The sequence below is a fragment of the Myotis brandtii genome, unplaced genomic scaffold, assembly GCF_000412655.1.
Source record: "Myotis brandtii unplaced genomic scaffold, ASM41265v1 scaffold53, whole genome shotgun sequence".
NCBI classification, from domain to species: Eukaryota; Metazoa; Chordata; class Mammalia; order Chiroptera; family Vespertilionidae; genus Myotis; species Myotis brandtii.
The window spans coordinates 9,759,698-9,779,930 of record NW_005369942.1 but is presented as its reverse complement, the minus strand read 5'-3'; the positions used below and the strand labels follow the sequence as shown (position 1 = coordinate 9,779,930).

The 20,233-nt window shown below is 35.3% G+C and overlaps 1 long non-coding RNA gene across 1 annotated transcript; it reads left to right on the top strand.

Moving 5' to 3' along the window:
• The first annotated feature begins 2,926 nt into the window (after positions 1-2,926).
• LOC106728068 lies at positions 2,927-19,857 on the top strand. The gene is made up of 4 exons (XR_001364312.1): positions 2,927-3,021; positions 14,504-14,510; positions 18,924-18,927; positions 19,847-19,857. It is a non-coding gene; the product is annotated as an uncharacterized LOC106728068 (long non-coding RNA).
• Positions 19,858-20,233: the final 376 nt, after the last annotated feature.

Sequence of the window (20,233 nt, the reverse complement as noted above, 5' to 3'; positions counted from 1 at the left end):
ACATAGTTGCTTAGAGTTGCAGCTGAGAGGCCGGCAAGTTAGGCGGGGAACGTTGGAGTTCGCCAGTCACTGGAGCAAGCAAGCCTCCCTGTTCGCTTCAGTGCATGGCTGCCGGCCGCCATCTTGGCTGACAGTTAATTTGCATAAGGATATGCTGATTAGCCAATGGGAAGGGTAGCGGTCGTACGCTAATTACCATGTTTCTCTTTTATTAGTGTAGATATATATATATAATCTCCTATACTTCCTATTGAAGACTTTAACTCCTTTTTTTCCCCTTTAAATCCTTTTTTTTCCCTTTCCTTTAACTCAGCAATCATCCTAAGAAATTTCAATTCAAAGATGCAACATATCCAACTCTTGGGTCATTTATCTCTTCAACCATGAACTCTAAAAGGCCTTCCTTTGTTCCGCGCCGCCCCCTGGTGGTCAGTACACATCATAACGAGTGATCGAACTCCTGGTCTCCCATTTGAACTCCTGAGGTGATACTGCATATTAGCTTCCCATTGAAGACTTTAACTCCTTTTTTTCCCCTTTCCTTTAACTCGACGATCATTCTAAGAAATTTCAATTCAAAGATGCAACACATCCAATTCTTGGGTCATTTATCTCTTCAACCATGAACTCTAAAAACAAAAAGCCAGGAAATTGCCATCACCTGAAATAATGTCTCACAAAATCCATAAATCAGATGACCATTCTCAGAAGACAAGTCTCCGTGGTTGCTCAAATTTCTGCCCATAGTGAAAGTGAGGTACTTATTGCCCTTTGTTCTGAACCATCTTTAAAAGAATGGGTGGATAGAAAATTGATTCAAACACTGAGAGTCTCCCTCCAGAAGAAGGGACATGTTTGCTTGCAACCTTGAAAGGTAGATAGTGTCTCCCTCCAGAGTAAAGGCAGTTGCATAATAAATGCAGTTTCTTCTACCAGAGCAAAGGGCAGGCATGCTCACTGACCATCAAAACATTTGGGTTCCCTAAATTTAAGTTTCCTCTCCTGTCATCAAACTGCTCCTGGTGTAGGTGTCATCTGGCCCTTTGTGTTACCTTGTGGAACTTGAGGCCTGAAGAACCAGTAAAAAAAATGATTATATTCTGGCTAATTTTATTCCTGTAAGTAATCAACCTTCACTCATCTCTGCACTGAGAGTCTGTGTTTTCCACCCACATCCATAAAACTGTGGCAAGCTAACTGATTACCTTGCACATAGGGTAAAAATCTCAAACCCTTCACAGTTCTTGAAATCCATCTCTACTTATAATCTCTTGGATACTCTTTCATAATGCCCGCTAACATTGTCTGTCTGCCATCTTATTCTTTTCTTGGTCACTAAACTTACTTGAAGTGCAGATGTCCTCTCTTGTCTTTATCAATTTCTAATTAATACCTTGAACCACATTGCCAGTGTATTATTTCATTAACTTCACGTGGAAAAATCCTAGTTTTTATGATTCTAACAATCTCCTTTCACTCTTCCTTATATGCAGCCTGCTGAGAACTCAGGGGGAAAATAAAATAGACAGCAGATTGGTATCAATACAACTTAATGATTACCAACGTCAACTAACTCCTCACTGTTATTCTAGTCATATCTCAATTAATTTAGGGACGGACCTTTGAAACTCATTCAAATCTCTTCAACTTCAGCACTATGCTCCAACTTCCTTAGTTCTTAGCAAAGCATCCTATTTCATAGGGAGTGGGTAGCCATAAAATGGGATCCACTTGAACTTTCCATCGCCCATAGCAGCGGTTCTCAGCCAATGTGGCTCAGTGGTTGAGCATCAACCTTGCATATCAGATATTTACATTATGATTCATAATAGTAGCAAAATTACAGTTATGAAGTAGCAATGAAAATAATTTTATGGTTGGGGGTCACCACAACATAAGGAACTGTATTAAAGGGTCTCGGCATTAGGAAGATTGAGAACCACTGGCCCTAGAGTATAAATCTATGCTCTTTTTTTTTTTTTTTACATAAAACACAATATATGAATATTTCTCCTTGATAAAACATAAAAGTCACATATTTCATTTAAAATGCATTGAAATTAATACAATAATCCTAAACATATCTAGCACAAAGGTTTTTATTTCCGATGTTTATTAAATTTTGTCTCCTTAAGCAAGATAAACCAGCTGATCCAATAATGACTGTTTTCTCTGCCTCCTGAGTGGGAAATGAGTCCATGGAAATGCGTCCCTGTTTCTGATACAACACTGTTGGGAGAGATGGAGCTATCGGAAAGCTTACCCTGCTCTGAGCTGTCAGGAGAAAGGGAAGTCGGGAGTTTTACAAGAGAACTATAAGGGTTGAGACTGCTGCAGTTGGCACTTTTTCCTTATTTGAACAATGCCTTGGATCCAACCTTACCCTGCGAATTTCTCTGAATAGAATGTTGGCGAAACACCCAAAACAGTGCAGTAAAGTCAAGGTTCAAGATAAATTACTAACATAGCATCTTACTTCAGGCAAAACAACCAGGGAAAGAAAACCTGAACCATTAAAACCACCTGCACCGGAAGCAAGGTGAGAAAACAGGAGCCATGCGTAGTGGTGCCACATAGTTTTGAATTCAAAAAATAAGTTAGCTTCCCCTTTGTTAAAAAAGAAATGTACTTGAAGTGAAGAGTGCTCTTGATTATATCTAGACACATTTGTGTATTAGAGAAGGTTAAAGAAAGGTGTTTTGAATCCCTCTGGAAACATTTTTGCCAAAAAAGCTTCCAAGGCCCATCTTGTCATGTGTGCAGTGGACTGCATCTTGTTGTGCAGTTCGGGCAGTCTCGCATGTGGCACCATCCTTTCTGAATCCCCACACTCTCTCTGAGAACGTAGTAGCATAATTTAAATGGACAGGCAGACCTCATTTTATTGTTCTTCACTTTATTGTGCTTCACAGGTGTTGAATTTTTTTTTTTAGGAATTGAAGACAAGATCCTCCACCAGCAAAAAGATTACAACTTGCCTTATTGCAATACTTGCTGTATCATGGTGGTCTGGAACTGAACGTGCAATAATTCCAAGGTATGACTGTACTCAAGACTATTGCTACTATTAGATCCAGTGTCCTCCTTTCTAGTCTGTTTCTTTCTTTCTTTCTTTTTTTTTAAATCTCATTGCACTTTTGACATAGAGGATCACTCATCTTTCTTAAATGCCTTTTCCTTGGCTTTTATAAGTTACTTTTCCACATTTTTCCCCTTCCTTTCTTTCTTCTTAGTCTTTGCCTTTTTCTCTGGTTTCTCCTCCTCAAATAACAATGAAATATTGGAGTTCCTCGGGTCTCACTTCTAGGTACTTCTCTTTCTCCTAAACAGACTGTCTCTAATTAGGTGATTTCATCCACTTTGAGAACTCCAAAATGAAATTCTGGACCAACAACTCCAAAATCTCAATTTATAGTGTAGGACTTCTCTTCCAATTTTCAGGACTTCTATCTTGGAGCCTACTGACTTTATCTCTAGGCATCACAAACAAAAGTATACAAATTGATCTCATCATTCCCCATCTTATTCTCTGCAACTCACTGAAACACTTGCACATTTTAAAGTTTGTATCTAAAACATTTCAACATAAATTGAATATTTGCAAAAGATGTAGTTTTTAGAATGTTATACAGAGTGACATGCAAAAACATCACTGTTAATTTCTATCTGCAGGGAAAAGGGAGTAACAGGTATTGGCTTACTCCTGAGCAAATAGCTATAAATCTGGACAATATATTATATGAAGCAACTATTTTTAAGCATTGGACCCCAAATAATTCAGTGCTGTGATCCTTGAAAGAAAGGAAATATAGGAAATGGCCCCTACGTTCACCGTGGCTTTCTTCAGGGCACTTTACAAGCTATCTCAGAGGTAACTGGAGCTCAGAGAGTGGTGGTCCCTCTGGGCAAAGAAAAGGGTGAATGGTGTTTATGTTTACTGAAGTGGTTGAAGTTATTATTAGACATATTATTACAAATACCATAAACTCAAACATAACATTAATATCTTACAAGATCCTCTATCTATAATAATAAAAGCATACTTTGCTATTTAGACCAGACCACTTTCCAGATGAAGCCCGGGCTGCGAGGGAAGCCCAGGTTCCAGGTGTCAGAGGGAAGCCGGTGCTGGCAGCTGGGGGAAGGCCTACTCTTGCACGAATTTCGTGCATCGGGCATCTAGTATATTAAATAAGTAAAATATTTAAAATGCATTTATAAATGAGATAAAATACCTTTTATTATTTATTTACTAATGGATTTCACCTGTTGATGCAATGATTCCTCTTCCTAGTTTTAAGTTTTATAAGCAATAAGCAATTTAAAAAAACCCTAATTTAAACAAATAAGTATATAAAACCAGGAATGTTTTAAAAATATTTTCAATGTCACTCATTTTAACCTACATTCTAAAAGTCACATAGTGATAGATCACAAAAAATATTTATTAATGACCTCTCTGCTGATAACTAATGTGTGCAAATACAATTGATTTTTATGTATTAATCTTGTATCCATTCATCTTTCTAAATTCTTATTTCTAATAAGTTATCTGTAGTTTCTTTTGGTTTTCTATGTAAAGAATTACTTCACCTGCCAGTTAGGACAATTTTATTTTCTCTTTTTCATTCCTTAGATAGTAATGTTCTTCTCTTATCTTCTGCATTTTGAGCTCAAATACAATATAAAATAGAAGTGATGACAGGATTAAGTTGCTCACCTTAATTTTAAGTGGAATGCTTCTGAAATATAGGTTTTCATTAAGTGTTTTTTTTAATCAAATTGAAGACTATTCCTAATTTACAAAAATTATTTTAAATTTTAAGCATGCTTTTACATTATTTTCAAATGTTTTATTCTGTTTATTGAAATGATATAATCTATTAATATCAGTAATATGGAGATGTCTTTACATACGTGGAGCATATTGAATTTAGCTATTATGTGTTTTTATTATGTTGCTATATTGGATTTGCTAATATTTTGTTTAGAAATGTTGCATCTATAGTCATTAGGTAAATAGGTGGGTAAAATTTCTTTCTTGAATTTTCATTTCCTGACTGTTTTAAAGAGTAAACTGACCTCTTAGAATATGCTGAAGAGTGTTCCTTCTTCCACTATGAAAGATCTTACACAACTGTCAAAACATCAGACAAGCACTCAATATCTCTAACCAAAAAGCTTAATTTATGCCGTATGCAACTAAAAGAGAGCTACCATGGTCGGTTATAGTCACTTTGGACAAAATAAATGGCTGATAACATGGTTTTGGGGGGAAGATTTATTTTGGTTTATGATAGATAGAGGGATAGGAGTGAGTTGATATCGATGCTATCGAAACATGGCTTGTGTTGGTTCCAGAGGTGGGGTGGGACAATATTATTCTTAGGAGTATAGCTTATAGTGAAAATTGGTTGGCTTTCAAAGGCATGGTCACAGAACTTGTCATTGATTAATTAAGCAGGGTTAAAACCACTTCTTTTACCAATATTCTGATACCAACCGAGTCTCCTACAATTAAATTCTGACACTAACTATCTGGAGTTTCCACAGGTCTGCCCCTACTTCAGACACCAGTCTACTGTCCTGGGTACTTAGGCTACCTGCACTCCTGTCTGATTTGCTAATATTTGGGAGTTCCCACAATCTGTCTCCCTTCATATTGGATAAATTTTCTACAAAAACCAACAGAACTCAGGAAAGTTCTATAGCTAAGATTACAGTTTTACTATAAAGGAGACAACTCAGGAATAGCCAAATGGAAGAAAGGCATAGGGCAAGGTTAGATGATTGGGGGAAGAAATTTCAACCTCTTTGTTCCCCTGCTCTTCCAGAGGTGGGACTGAAAGTTCCAACCTTCTTATTTTATGCTTGGCCAGCCCCCATCTGTTGAAACTTCCTGTGGGCCCACCAAAACCCACTTTACTAGCATAAACTCATTGTGGCTTGTTAGGAGTAACAAAAGATGCTTCCATCACTCAGAAAATTCCAAAGGTTTTTGAAGCCAAAAACATAGGGCAAAGACCAGATATATCTTTTTCATTATACCACACATGATTATAGAGCAGGGGTAGGGAACCTATTTTTTTGCCAAGGGCCATTTGGATATTTATGACATCATTCGTGGGCCATACAAAATTGTCATCTTAAAAGTCAGTCTGCTATATTTGGTCAAACATTTAATTAACTCACCCCTAATGCTTTGGCAGGGCCAGATAAAATGATTTCAAAGATCTTATATGTCCTGCAGGCTGTACATTCCCCACCCTTGCTATAGAGGAATCAACAATTTCTCAGTAGTGTGGGAGCTTTTAAAATTCTCAGGTTCCCCTTCCTTTTTGTTTTTCCTTAATTAAAGCTGCACATGAGACCATCAGGGACTGTCCAGATTTCCATCTCTTTTGTTGATTTCCCTCGAAAATGCAGTTTATTTACAGAAGTCTGATTTTTCACTGAGTTTCAGTCAGCATGATTTTATCCTGTTTTTGGCTTTGAGTCATTCATTGTATCATCTATTGGGACAAAGCTCGTGTAGAATAATTTAATATTCTGGTCAACAGTTATTAGATAACATTAAAGAAATATAAATAAAGTATAATAAAAAGGAATTGGAAGGCTCTCTGGAAGATTTTCTAGGCCTGGTCAAGGAAATAAAAGTTACAGATGAGCCATTAATTGGTCATATCCTTTGCCATCCTAGAAAAGATTTATTCTTAATGTTTGTTTACTAAGAAGGCGAATGTGTCCTGAATATGATGTGTAGCCTCAGGGAAGAATTTGTCAAACGCCAATTTGAAGCTGTCTAGTGTTATCTTAATCTCATGTATTTTATAACTTGGTCGTTCCCACTGTCTCTTTTCAGAATTTAGGGCCAAATACGAAATATCTCCATGGATTTGTCTTTCTGCTTCATGTCGAGTCATTGCTTAAAGACTTTAGTCATTATAGCCTGTTAAGATTAATGATCTGCTAGCATGTTTTTTTCTAGCTTCCTTATGAAGCTCTCTCTTATGTGTTCAACACAAGACAATTCAGGGCAAAACAAAAACACATGAGACTAGACTATATGAATAGTCAAGCAAAAGGGAAAGGAAAGAATAAGCAGATTAACTAAAAAAATTATCCAATATTGCAACAAAAAATCTATATACAAAAGCATATATCTAATTTTCTTTACCATATAATTCCCTTCCAAACCAAAAGGCCTGACTGTCATATACTATGATTTAGGCCTAATTGCCTTACATGACAACCTACTGGTTAAAATTTCTAGTGTTTAAAAAAATAGGAAAGGAAAGAATAAGCAGATTAACTAAAAAAATTATCCAATATTGCAACAAAAAATCTATATACAAAAGCATATATCTAATTTTCTTTACCATATAATTCCCTTCAGGCCTAATTGCCTTACATAACAACCTACTGGTTAAAATGTCTAGTGTTTAAAAAAATAATAACAGCCCTAGCTGCTTTAGCTCAGTGGATAGAGTGTCGGCCTGCAGACTGAAGGGTTCCTGGTTCGATTCCAGTCAAGGGCACATACTTGGGTTGTAGGCTCGATTCCTAGTGGGAGGGGGGTGGTGCAGGAGGCAGCCAATAAATGATTCTCTCTCATCATTGATGTTTCTATCTCTCTCTCTCTCTCTCTTATTTCCTCTCTGAAATCAATAAAATATATATTTAAAAAAACAAAAACAAAAAAAAACAAGTAGTAACAACAACACTACAAATCAAAATTTGGGTACAAGGTACCTGGTTAAGATGCTTATTGGTCTGAAAGCCAGGGTATGAAGGGCAATGGGAGCCATGCTAGGTTTGGTTGAGTAAAGAGAACTACTGTTCTTATACAGGAGTTTGGCAAAGAGTTTGTTTTGTGTTGTGTTGGGCATAGGGGTAGAAGTGGATTGTTGTCATTTTTAGAGCATGCTTTATATTGGTTACAGAGGCAGGAGCGGGTTATCAATATTTGAATTATGTTTTCTATTAATTACCTATGTGTTTTTTTTGTTGTTGATCACATAGGTAGGAGTAGTTTAATATCAGTTTTAGGAGCATGATTTGTAGTGAGTCTGTTGCCAATTGGCCCATGTTCTAAGTGCGAGGCTTTCACTTATTGGTCGGTTTTCAGACACAGGTCACTGAAGTGAGTTGTCATCGATCAACTAAATATCATTAAAGACACTTCTAGTACTTACTGTTATCAGGGCGATAGAACAATCACTTGTATCCTAGGAGTGTGGAATTTAAATTTTCATAAGTTAGGGGGGGCATCTATTTTCTGAAAGTTTAATAAATTAGCCAATGAGACTGTTTGTGCCTGAAGTTTTATTTTGGGGATGGGGATGCTACTTTGATTCTTTAGTAGATCCAGGACTATTCAGGCTGTTAATTTCTTCTTGATTCTGATTGGCAAGTCAAAGATCTCAAAGTATTTGTCCCTTTTAAATAATTTTTCAAAAATGATATCCTCTATTTGTTGAGCAATTTGTTTGTGGAGATCCACGCATTGCTGAATTGATTTCTCTGTGGGAGGAAGGAGGTCCTGGGGCTCCTTATTCTGCCTCTTTTCTCATGTCACCCCTACTCTATTGTATGTTTGATACTCTATTGTGTCTTTGCTATTAAATGGTTTATGCCATTGCTTTTATTTTCTTTATAATATACTTAGGCATATTGTGTCACTCATTTTCTAAATTCATAAATTAGACATTTAGTTATTAATTTATAGTCATCTTACTTTTTAATATATATACTTAAAAACAATAGTCCTTTAAAACATGACTTGTACAGCTCTATCCATTTTGATATGTAGTGTTTTACTACAATATACTTGTATCTCTTTTAAATTTTTCATTTTGATTTCTTTCTAACTCTTGAGTTATTTGACAATTAAAAAAAGTCCAGTCCAAGTTAATTTTATTTATATTTTTATTATGATATTACATTTATTGCTTTGTGGTCAGAGCATATGTTCTTTATCATATCTGTAAAATAGAAAAGAAAGAAGAGAAGAGAGGTTTCAGTTACAATTTCTACCAAATTGCTGATCCAGCAGGGACTACAAAATCCACCTCCCTTTTCCCTTATGCATTTCCACATAGATTATCCAATAACCCTGGGGGAATATGATCTCACAGGCACAGAGAGAGGGAGAGATAAAAGAGAGACTTAAAGAAAATAACTATTTCAAAACTACAAATAAATTCGAATTCCTATTCTAGTGGAAGCAAAGTAGAATAAATGACCAAATAATATAATTTAGTATAATAACTAGAGGAGATAAAAGTTTAATTGAAATATGCAACAAGGATAAGAAACCATAAGAAAAACCAAGTAGAAACATTATGTGTGAAGGGTATAATAGATTAAATAAAGAATATAATAGGTGGTATGAAAAAATAATCTGTGAAGTACAGAATTGGAAGTGCAGTTTACAGAATGAGGAGATGATTTGTCACCCTAAAATATTCCTCTTGGGATACTGATTATTTTAAAGCTGGTTATTTTTTAGAAAAGAAAGACTCAGAAAAACCTTTGACTTTTCCCCTAACTACCTAAAATAATTTGGATAGAGGACCTGCTCCAGAAAGTAAGATATTGTTATAGATAATTATAGTTTAATATAAACTAATCTGTGATAGACAGGGAGGAACCTAGCAAGGCCCTTTTGATCAAAGTCCTCTCTGTTTCCCATTGTTAAAGATGGCCCAGCAAACACTGATTTACCAAACATTTGCTTTTCCATCTCCATGTGAATTGCCTTCCTCCTCTCTGAAGTCCCAAACCTCATCCCCTCCTGGTCCTTAGCTAAGATGGCATGTAAGCCTTACCTGCCCAATCTGTTCTAGAGTCTCCTATTCTTATGGAATCCCAATATGGACATACATAATAAATTTGATGATTTTTTTCCTGTTAATCTGTCTCATGTCCATTTGATTATAGACCACTCAGCGGACTTAGAAGGGTAGAAGAAAACTTATTCTTTCTTCTCCATAGGAACATTCCACAAGGAATAAGATCAGGATACATAAATAGAAAACTTAAAGAAGAATTAAATAACATGTGGGAGAAAAACCATAAATAAAACATCCTAACAAACAGTCTTGGAAAGAAATACAAATAAAATTGAGAGAAGGGAGTGCTTGAAGGAACAATAGAGAAGAACTTCTCAGAATTAATAAAGGAATCAATATCTCAGATTGGAAGAGTCTATAGCATGCCAAAGGAGAAAGACAAGACGGGGGCGGGGGGGCGGGGAACCTATGTCAGGACACAATATAGTGAAATTTAAAAACACCAAATTAAAAAGGGAAAATTCCTGTTATAAAACAAACAAGCACCAGACTTCCCCAGGACAAGGGACCAAGACTTCCCTGTAGTCTCAGTCCCTCTCAGGAACTGACCTTAAACCAATCAAACTGGAATTTCCTGATCAACACCAGGGAGGTAATCTTCCTCATAAGACCCTGCCACCCTTCCCCCACGAAATCTGCCCTTGCCTGAAACAATGCTTTCTTTTCTTTTGCTAATAAGTTTCTTGTCCTGCCCAGTTTCTGCCTATAAAAACCTTCTAGTTTGTACAACTTCTCAGAGCATCTACCTATTGATTAGATGGGATGCTGCCCAATTCATGGATCACTCAATAAAGCCCATTAGATCTTTAAATTTACTCAATTTGTTATTGGCGGGGTGTCCTCCATGTCCCCACCTGTTGCTGGTGGAAATAGAGCTCCCGGGGTACCATGGGAATAAGATTTTCCTGAGGCCCCCACGGGAGGATGAGGTATCCCGGAAAGCTTTATTGATGATGTAACATTAAGGGAGTTCCCCCTCAAGGTTCCATCTCCCTCCAGCCTGCCACAGAAAAAGTCCCATTTTGTCTTCAGCAGAGCTGGGATTAAAGCCACTGCCCAGAGTTTCTGTCCTATGTCAAAGTCCAGTCCAGTCCAGTCCAGTCCAGCAGCTGGCTAGCTTAGCTTGTGTCCCCAGCTGCAGTCTAATGCATGTAGGGTACGCATAGCCATGGGTCATGCGGCTTCTAGGCCACATGGCAGGCTAGAGCAGATCTCGGAGTAAGTAAGAAACAGGAACATAAGAGGAACAAGAGAATCCTTTGCTTGGGGATTTCAGCTAGGAGCTTTATCCAATGATGCATTATCCAATGAATCTTTCAGGATTTCGTGAGCCCACCATCTTTCTGGGGTTCTATCAGAGAGTGGTGCATCAGTCTTGTTCACCTCAACTCTCTCTCTCCTCTCATCGTGTCCCAGAGTAAAGAGCTTCTACAGACTCCTTGTTGAGTCCTTTCTCTGATGTGCTCTCCCTTGAGTTTATTCACCTCAGCCTCTCTGTAATGCTGAAAACCAACAGAGCAGACATCCGAGTCACCTCCTTGAACATAATAAATTCACTTCCAAGTGAGTGGTAAAAGATTTAGCATGGTAAGAACAATATGGCACCAACTGAATTTTGAAACATCTGAAAGGTTTGAAATTTTGTCTTCTAAGCATCTTGCTTGTTTTTTTTTATTATTATAGAACTATCAAGAGAGTGCCAGAGGAAAAACAAATTCTACTAAACCCTTAAGTCTGGATTATTACATCAAAAAATTTCCTAGGAATAGATAAACCTGACAGTGAATGTGGGTGGTGCCCTTAAGGACATCAGAAATGGATTAAAGCTTTGTGAGGAAAAGAACCATGAATGGTCACTATATTTTTAACTCAGCAACTAGATAAAATGAACACTTGAGCTACTTAATAAGATGGTACATAACCTTGGGGAGGAGCTGATTGGTATCAGTAGTAGTGAAATTCAAATAAAGAAATATTGAAAATAGAGCTGGACCTGAATCTACAGCTCTCTATTCTTAAACCAAATAATAGCAAATTAATTTATGTAAAACACCTCATTGGTCACATGAAATTAATGATGTCCACATGTATAAGGATGGTTTTACAGTTTCATAGCACTAAAATTCTTTTCATTTTTACAGCTTTATAAAAGTAAAATCTAATAAACAGGAGTTTCTAATTGTAATTTGTACTTGATTTTTCACAATATCAATACTTAATATTTCCTCATTTACATTTTTTTTCATTTTAAATGTTAAACAGTCTTTTAATTGTTTTTATTTATGTCCCCCTTTTCATTAGTGAGATAAAGCACATTTACTGGTTATTTGAAGTATCTCCTGTAAATTGTGCAAAATAATATGGTCTTTCCCTTACCTAAGAAATCAAAGACTTTTAAATATGAGCACTTCCTAAATACCCGAAACACTTATGTGTAAAAAGGAAATGGGTCTTATGTGTAATGCCTTCACTTTTACAGACGTTTTAAGCTGTTGTATTCTTGGCAACTGCTGTTTTCAAACTTCTCTCCTTCCTCTTTAAATAGGATCCGTTTTACTTATTAATTCAATAAGCATTTGAGGTGTTCTATGTATTTCCTTAAAATGACATTTCTCTTTTAAATAAAACATTTTCATTCTGGGTCAGAATATAATCATTGAATTTCACATCTGTCCTGTATTCACTTTAAAATAAATTTTTTATGAATCATGATAACTTTCCTAAAAATGCATTATTGTGGGGATATAACACAAATCTTTCCAACTTCTGACTTACATAGGTAGGTTTTGTTTCTTCCTCGACTGGATGGGTATGCTAACTAGTACTTCTTAGGCCCCAAATATTCCATTCCAAGTAGATCTTTTGCTGCTGCAAAGATGGGGGTTTTGCAGATGGCAATACCTGGACTCAGGTTTCAAAAGTGGGGTGAAAAAATAGAGTAAGAGTGACCTTTAGTGGCCACTCTGAGTAATCACAAAGGGATGTAACATCTCAAGGGGAATTGATGAACAATTCTATGTTTGCAGGACTACTTAAAGCAGAAACACAGTAAGTTAGAACTGGGTAACCATGACACTTTTTATGTCATTTTCTCCTAGCGGAAGATCAAAACCCTGGGAGTCGCTGTTAGGACAGCTGAAAAGGTGCATTTTTAATTGGTAAATGGAAATCCAGTCACACCTATTAAACTGATTTAGGAACTTCAATGCCCAAATCCCCTGCACAAATAGATTGGAAAAGTACCATTTAATTGAGGCAAAAATCCTTTGCTTTCCATAGATTGGTAAAAGCCACCTGGTAATCTTTTGAACCTCAAACTAAGCAGCAGGAGGAAGTTTTTCGTTAGCCCCACGTTTGATCTTTAAAAAGAGAGCCCTCTCCCACTTAGAATTAAAGTCACTACTGATGAGAATTAAATGCTCAAAATGTATTTTTTTTTTTGTTAAGGAACATCAATGCCTACTTCTAAAATTCCATCTTAAAATAGAATATTTCCATAATTAAGACATTTCACTCGTTTTATATAGGTACTGCTTTCTTACTGACTTAGTGTTCTCTCTAATAGAAGTACTGTCTGGTAAAAAATATGTTAGAAAATAAACAAGTTCCGGTGATCTAATAAAATCATGTTATAGCATTTTAAAAATCAAATGAGGACTTTCAGCATTACAAATAATCTGCACATTCATATACTAATAAATGCTTTTTCATAACACTGTGCTTTGTTAAAATTAATTGTAATTTTACTCATGTTATTAAAAGTATTTTTTTCAAAAAAAGTTTTTAAAAATAAAATACATTGCTGTGTATGATATAGATTTTTGTAAGACAGCAAGATCATAACTAGGTAAAACTTTAAGACAAAAATCAAGGTTTCTGAATCAATGTCTTTTGGACTGGTCCATTCTAAAAATGCATGGCATTTATAAAACACAAAAGATAGATAAAGCAATGTGGTTTAGGGAAAGGCCATCAGATGAGAATAAAAAAATCCATTTGTATTTGTGTGTGTGTGTGTATGTGTGTGTGTGTTTTATTTGACATACCAGTTTGCTTCAAAGTATTTGACAAGTGAGGATACTAATTCATTTAAATTACAATTTGATTTCTTTGAAAATTATCATACTACTATATAGATGCATGATATAATTATAACTAAAAAATTGAGTGGATAATTGAAATCTATTTTACGTATTTCTTTTAAGACACATACACACATTATATATACACAAATATATGCATGTATACACACATATGCATGCATACACATATACATATATATGCATGCACACACATATATGCATACATACACAAATACACACATATATACACATATGTGCATATACATATATACATGTATGTATACATATGTACATATGCATGCATGTATTTATAGGGTTATGCAAAAGTAAGTTTACAGTTGTGAGTATGGGAGAGTTTATTCTTGTGTTATTTATTAATTATTGTATTTATTATTATTAACCTACTCTTGCACATCCCTGTATGTATATACAAATTCTGACTCAATGATTATTTGTCTCATTATCTACTACTATGAAACAAAAAAATCTTCCCAAAACAGAATAACATAAAACAACTATATTACTATGCTCATAATTTTGTGGGTGAGGAATTGAGGTAAAGCACAGCAGTGATGTCTGGAGTCACAAAGGGCTATTCTGGGAAACAGTTTCCTTCCATGTTATTGTTGGCAACCAAAAATCTAAAGCAACAAACAACATTTCTAAGTATCCATTTTCCAAGCTCTCTCTTCACAGTGCACATTTGTTTTAAGAAGCAATTACTGTTTTATTCACTGATAAAATAGAACATATACTCAACGAAACTTCATTACAGAAATCAGAAAATTTGGATCACAAGTCTTTTTAAAAAGAGAAGTGTATAATTATCTCTAGGTACTAATATCTCACAAAATAGAATTCATGACCAAAAAAAGATAAAAAGAGACACAGATGATCTTATATACTGGTAAAAGGAACAATAAAGGGGGATTATATAATGGTTCATCATGATGATATTCCATGATATAGCCTCAAAAGTACAATTAACAGAAATGCATGAAGAAATAGATATATTAACCATTGTAGTTAGAGATTTTTTAAATATAACTTTTCAGAAACAAAAAACAAGTAGAACAAAAAAATGGCAAACATAGCAGATATAAACAATATAATGTATAAGTCCAAACTATTAGATATTTATAAAGATCTAAACTTAATAAAGATTATACATTTTTATCATATATGGATAATTTATAAAAACTGACCTCCACTACTGCTCCAACTAATCTTGAATAAATTCCAAAACTTAAATGGCATACAGACTGTTTTTTTGCCATAATATAATAAAAGTAGAATTTCATAAAAAAGCTATCTAACTAAATTTCACACTTATAAAAACAAAAATCATATGCCATTTAGATATAAAGAGAAATCATATGAAAAATTGTGAAATATTTATATCTAAAAGATAAAATGTATATGTGAACTAAATGGTACTTAGAAGAAGAAATTTAGCTTTATAAATATTTTTTCAAGAAAAATAATTCAAAGAAATAAGAAAAATGGAATAATAAAGAGTATTATGAACAAGAACTTGTTAGCAAATTTGAATACTTAATTAAATGGAATAAATTATGGGGAAAATATAAAATACTCATAAGGTACAAGAAGGAATAAAAAAATTTAAATAGAAAAGTGAGTATTAATAAAATGGAAGTAGTAATCATCTTACCCTTCCAGACACTTCTCAAAAATCCAGATTGTTAATTAATTTCTCAAACTTTTAAGGAATAGTTATTTTCTATATTACATTTGTGTTTCTAGAAACTAAAAAATTGCCAGAATTGCTCAGCTTATGCTATAGGGTTAATCTAATCTTGAATCCATAACTAAACAAGGACCACAAAAAGGTAAGGACATAAGGAATAATTTGCCTTAAAAACATAAATGCAATTATCCTAAACAAAATATTAACTAAATGAATCCTAAACAAAAATATTAAGTAAGTAAATAAAAATATTAACTAAGTAAATATCACAAAATATACCAAAATCAAGTGGTATTTTTAATCCCAGAAATAAAAAGATGATGAATAGCAGGAACTCTTTCAATGTAAATATCTTTTTAATGAACAAAGGGAGAAAAAACAATATGAGTTCCTTAAAAGATAGAAAAACAAATTTGATAAAAGTTTAATATATATTTACAATAAATAATTAGCAAACCTAGAAATAGCCCTGGCCAGTGTTGCTCAGTTGGTTGAGCGTCTTTCAATGCACTGGTCAGGAAACATGCCCATGTTGTGGACTCAATCCCCAATGGGGGACATGCAGAAGGCAGTTGATAGATTTCTCACATTGATGTTTCTCTCTCTCTCTCTCTCTCTCTCTCTCTCTCTCTCTCTTTCTCTCTCTCGTTGTGGACTCAATCCCCAATGGGGGACATGCAGAAGGCAGTTGATAGATTTCTCACATTGATGTTTCTCTCTCTCTCTCTCTCTCTCTCTCTCTCTCTCTCTCTCTCTTTCTCTCTCTCTCTCCCTTCCTCACTTTTTATCTCAAATCAACAACAAAAACACACACACATATTTTTTAAAAAAGGAAAATCTAGAAATGAAAATAAATTCTTATTTTTTTAAAAGGTTTCATATACCAAAGCATCAGTAAATATTACACTTAATGGGGAAACTGCAAATGTATTTAGTTTACCATTCAGGCTACATAAACATGTCCTCTATTATTGGCCTGTTTAAATTAGTACTAGTTTTTGATCAACACTGAAAGGGGGGGGGGAAGGAAATAAAAGGAGAGATGCAAGTCTTAGAGGGAAAGAGAATTGTATCATATTTATACATATAAACATATATTTGTAAAAAATAGCCAAAAGAATCATTAGGAAAACAATTAGAACAAGATAATTCAATAAAGTGTATGGGCACAAGACTCTCTTACAAAGAAACTCAACAGTATTTATTTATTCCAGTGATAAGCAACTGGGAAATATACAAGCAAAATAGAGGCAGACTCAGATAGAGAGCAGGATGACAGCTGTTGGGCCTGGACGGGGGTCTTGGGGGTAGTGGTGGAGAGATTGAGAAAAAAAGAAAGAGAAAAGAAAAACATCATGGATACAACAGTGTGGTGATTGCCAGTGGGGAGGGGGAGATAGAGAAGGGCATAGGGGGATAGATGGTGTTGAATGAAGACTTGACTTGAGGTGGTGAACACACAATACAGTGTACAGATGATATGTTGTAGAATTGTACACCTAAAACCTAAATAATTTTGTTAACCAGTGTCACCCCAAAAAATTCAATAAAAAGTAAAAAAAAATAAAGTGTCTAGGAATTCACCTAATAAAAGAGATATAAGAATTCTATGAAGAAAAAAAAATTTTTTAATATATTTTATTGATTTTTTTTACAGAGAGAATGGAGAGGGATAGAGTTAGAAACATCCATGAGAGAGAAACATTAATCAGCTGCCTCCTGCACACCCCCTACTGGGGATGTGCCCGCAACCAAGGTACATGCCCTTGACAGGAATCGAACCTGGGACCCTTCAGTCTGCAGGCCGACGCTCTATCCACTGAGCCAAACAATCCTGGTGGAACCACAGAACCAAGTGGCAGCACTAAACTATCAGAAGCAACCTGAAAAGGACAGAGAGGCTGCAAGGTGGTAACTGAAAGACCAAGAACAGGCATGCAGAGGACCGAGGTCACCCACCACAATGGAAAGTGTCTGTCCAGTTTCCAGGCCTGCGCTTATCTTAGACACAGAACCTACCAACTGAAAGAGAATCCAGCAATCCGTGAGGAAGGACCTTGCAACGCAACAGCAAACCTACACAGTAGTGACTTCAGTCCCTTTTCTAAGGGACCTATGACCACCTACTCTAGTAAATGTACATGGACAAAGGTGACGCCATAGATTTTTTTAGGACTGATGGATACCGGGTATGATGATACCCCGTGCTGCCCTAATGTGCGGTCATGGCAGTGCTAATAGAGAAGGGGTATATGGGGGTCAGGGAATAAATGCAACCTTTACTCAGGTCCATCTCACGTCGTAACTGTTGGCTTCACAGACCCACCTGCCGTGCACTCCCTGTTTTTTTTACTATATAATTGGAAGAGATGCTCTTAGCTGTTGGCAGAAGCCTTTTATTAGTCTCTTGGCCTGTATAGTAAGAGTTATTATAATGGAAGAGGCCAAGGAGAAGCCTTTGAAAGAGTTCCTCTTCCCTCACCAAGATAATAAATAACAACCGATAGCTCATTCCTGGAGAGAATGCCAGAGACTGGCACCTCCTTCAAAAACTTAAAAAGACACACAAGTCCCAGGATTTAAAGGATCTTGATTAGGGTGGTCGATGACTCAAGCGTAATACATTTGTCAAATCTCACTAACTGAAAATGTATGTGTTTTATTATCTGTCAAATGTACACTAATAAAGTTGATTTTAAACAAACAAACAAACAAAAACAAAACAAAAACTAACTTCATCCACTTTGGTCGGCTTGTGTGAAGGTGATCGTCTCTCTTTCCCACACATCACATTGAACTGTTCTGTTCTGTTACAAGATGCATCTGTTTAATGTGCTTCAAAAACGGCTGTGCTTTGTAGAATTAAGTTATCTGGGGAAGCTGACAGCACAGATGGAGAAGCTGTGAAGACATTCCCCAGAATTAAAAATATCAAATGATATAGAAATTTACCTCTCTGATCAGGTTTTTAGTTTTAGTAAGACTGGCCTCGATGAAATGCCCTCTAGTATCCACATCTAAAAGTAAAAGCGCAAACCCCGTGTTTCAAGGTCTGAGAATCAGATGTGGACTTTGATTCTGGTTGCAAATGTTTGTGAAGATTTGTCTGTGCCAGTATTACTACTGAGATTGCTTTTTAATGATGGCATTACAATGTTACAAAGATTTGAGTAGATTGCTTTGAACTCTATTACACACACAAACCCTGTTCATTTTAGTGCAGGGTTTTGTACCATGCAATTCTTTTTAAGGAATGTATATAGGATTTATAGCAGAAAGATCTGTTCTAAGATCTTTCAACACTTTTCTTTTTCAGCAATAGTAAGTAGTTCTTTACTTGTGCTTTGTTTTAGTTTTATGTTAGTAAGTTATTAATAAGTAGGTTACTTATAAAATCACAGACATATCTTTATAAGCTCTAATAAATATTTCAGTTGGACAAATGAGCTGATAAAATCTAAGTCTTTATCAGTATCTGGATATCAGATGTCCTTCAATCCTAGTAGTGAAAGAAAAAGAAATCCTGAACTGATCACAGGAGGCTTTTGATTTCTTTACTCAATGTTAGTACAGAATATAGCTATTTTGTAATGCCTTGAAATTACTCATGTGTTTTTCTGCCCTTTGTCTTTTATGAGGCTACTGCTTTCATAGTAATAGTATGATTTTAGAACCTGACATTTATTTTTAAAGTGCAGAAAACTATAAATATATTTTAATACAAACAACATGGCATAGTTGCATCCTCACCTTATTAATAGTGTCTTCCAGCAAATAAAGCTAAATTTAATGAGCCACAATTAGGTTTTGCCTAAAATCTTTCCATACGTAAATTATTTTATTTCATAGACCTATTTTTTCTAGCTATAGAATGCATTATTCACTTGTGAATAAAAGGTAGTTTTATGTTACATGATTTTTCTTTCTCATATTCTTTCACAATATGAAGAATTAACCTGGATTAAAAATAGAAACAAGTGTATTCCCCTATTGTTTCTTTCCCATAGTGTAAACTTAATTTTTTTTATTACACATGTCCCCTTAAACATTTTTTTAAAACACAGGTCACAAATTGGACCTACTCTGCTTTACAGTATTCCTTTATGACAGTGTCCCTCATCTATCAAATAGTGGTTCTTCCTTATTTCAGTAATTTCTTGTTTTCTTTTTATCTTCGAATTTATAAACTTTTGTCTAAACAGGTGAGGTATGCAAATTACCAATATCCCACTGGTAGCATCAGGTCAAAGAAGAAAGGCCTCCAAAGAAAAGAATATTGATGAGACCCAGTCTTCATGTCAAAATTCAGCTCTACTCCAGGACCTTGTCACAGACACACACAAGTTCACTATTTTTTATTTACTATATAAATGAGCTGTCTGAGACATATTTTTATTTTTATTTTCTTAGGAAGAGAGTGAGAGAGAAACATTGATCGGTTGCTTCCCCCACACACTGGACCAGGGATCCAACCTCGGTGTGTACCCTGACAGGGGATTGAACCTGTAACCTTTTGGTGTACAGATGATGCCCAACCAACTGAGCCACACCGGCCAGGGTGAGGCCTATGTTTAATGTAACACCCATTT